The following is a 1,757-nucleotide window of genomic DNA, read 5'->3' as shown; positions in this document are numbered from 1 at the left end:
TTGTTTTCCCTAGCCTTTGTCTTACGTGAATGAATCATTTTTTTCCACTCAAAATTATTAGTGGTTCTCCCTGCCTCCCTCAGTAATCTAGACTGGCCAGGCATGGAGGGCTCTGCAGTGTCCCCCCCTTCCCTCCTGGCCTGGGTTCCCAGGCTGGGGTTACTCTTCTCCCATCCTCTCCCCATCTTCCCAAACAAGCCCTTCCTTGCCCAAACATGGAGGTTTTTTAACTTCCCACCTGAAATCACCCTGTCCCATTCCTCTAGCCATCAGTGATGAACAGGGGTCAGCATAGGTTTACAAGTCGAGAAGTAACTTGCTTACTCTGATGTTGAATTCTTGTAAAGAACATCTCCTAATTTTGAAGCATATTTGCAAAACCAACAAAGTCAGCCTTGCTCTGCCTTCATTGCTCATTTGCTGCCAGCTGGATGTTCTTTTAAAAGATTAATTTTTAATCTTAAATGTCTGTTTTGCCCTTGAACTGTCAGAGTGACCTGCTCTTTGCTGCTGCATCTGGCCTTGGGGCAGGCTTTGAGTGGCTGCTTCTAGACACGCTTTTCCTTGTGGACTGGAAGACATTGGAGTCAGCTTTGTTGTCATCTGTGTTCTGTGCGCTTGGAACTGGGAAAGGAGACGAAACCACAGGTAGGGTGGAAACAGAGGCTGAAGGCTGTGGGAGGCGTTGTGGAAAACAACTGTGAATTTACAAGGCGATGGCATCAGTGGAGAGGGAGGATACTGGGGGACTGGTGAAGGAAGCTTGTCTCAAAGAGACAAGGAAGGTCTGGGGACGTCGGGTCTTAGAACCACGCGATGGAGTCTTTGTGGGTGTCCACAGGAGGAAAAATGGTACAAAATATGTTTACTTGAGAGGTGATGCAAATGTAAGAGGTGCAGTCCTCGCCCTCAGGGATATGGTTAGGATGATGACTACGTCTTCCTGGCCACAGGCAGAAGCCAACAGTGACAGGACGATACCCCTAAAAAGCAAAGAAGTTAACATTTCTCCACCTGATGGATTGGTTTAGTTTCTCTGAGGAAGTGCTTGTTTGGAACTAGGTACATGTTGCCACTAGTGAAAGGCCTCCGGAGATTGTGATTGGGTCGAGTTGAATCCACAGGTCAGTTTTGGAAGAAGGCCCAAGAGCACTGATCAGGACAGGGTGGTGTTGGCATCAAGATAGGCAGTGGGTCGGTGGACAACATAGAGATCAAAGGGGAAATGGCTCTTTGTGTGCCGGCTTCTAGGAGGAAGCACAATTCCCCAGACCGCCACTCTTAACCAATAGGGTGTTCTTCGTTGTGTGAGACCCTCTGAGACTCCCATGGTCCCTGTGAGATAGCATCGTCCTAATTGTATAACTAGATGACAACTGGAGCTTGTCTGGGATAGGTGGAGTAGGACACCCTCTAGGGGACACCATTTGAGAGGCCATAGGAATACTGACACATTCACAGGCAAGTCTCCCCTGAAAAGACCTCCGGTTGTATGCTGAATCGTATCAGCCAGCAGACCATGAGCTATGGAAGTCTGCCTCCTCCTTTGTAAGGTGAATGGGGAATTGAGATTGACATGAAAAAGATTTTATTTTATTATTATTATTATTTTATTTTTTTACACATGCGTGTGTTTATTAGGGTTCCACTTTTTGCCTTCACAAAATTAAAAAGGCTTAAAATTTAATAACAATAGCAATGTTTAAGATAAGGACTAGAAACAAAAACCTCATAAAGAATGAATGAAGAGGCTCGGC

General features: G+C 46.0%; 1 protein-coding gene across 1 annotated transcript in view; it reads left to right on the top strand.

Moving 5' to 3' along the window:
• The first annotated feature begins 491 nt into the window (after positions 1-491).
• Positions 492-1,757, top strand: part of HAO2 (hydroxyacid oxidase 2) — a 24,401-nt gene continuing 23,135 nt past the window's right edge. The window contains exon 1 of the mRNA XM_003793812.3: positions 492-648. The gene's annotated coding sequence lies outside the window, so the exon portion shown is untranslated. The remainder of the gene's footprint in view (positions 649-1,757) is intronic.

The sequence above is a fragment of the Otolemur garnettii genome, unplaced genomic scaffold (genome assembly GCF_000181295.1).
Source record: "Otolemur garnettii isolate 467f Iridium unplaced genomic scaffold, OtoGar3 scaffold00073, whole genome shotgun sequence".
Classification (NCBI taxonomy): domain Eukaryota; kingdom Metazoa; phylum Chordata; class Mammalia; order Primates; family Galagidae; genus Otolemur; species Otolemur garnettii.
The sequence above is the reverse complement of the archived record's forward strand: the minus strand, read 5'-3'. Positions and strand labels throughout refer to the sequence as shown.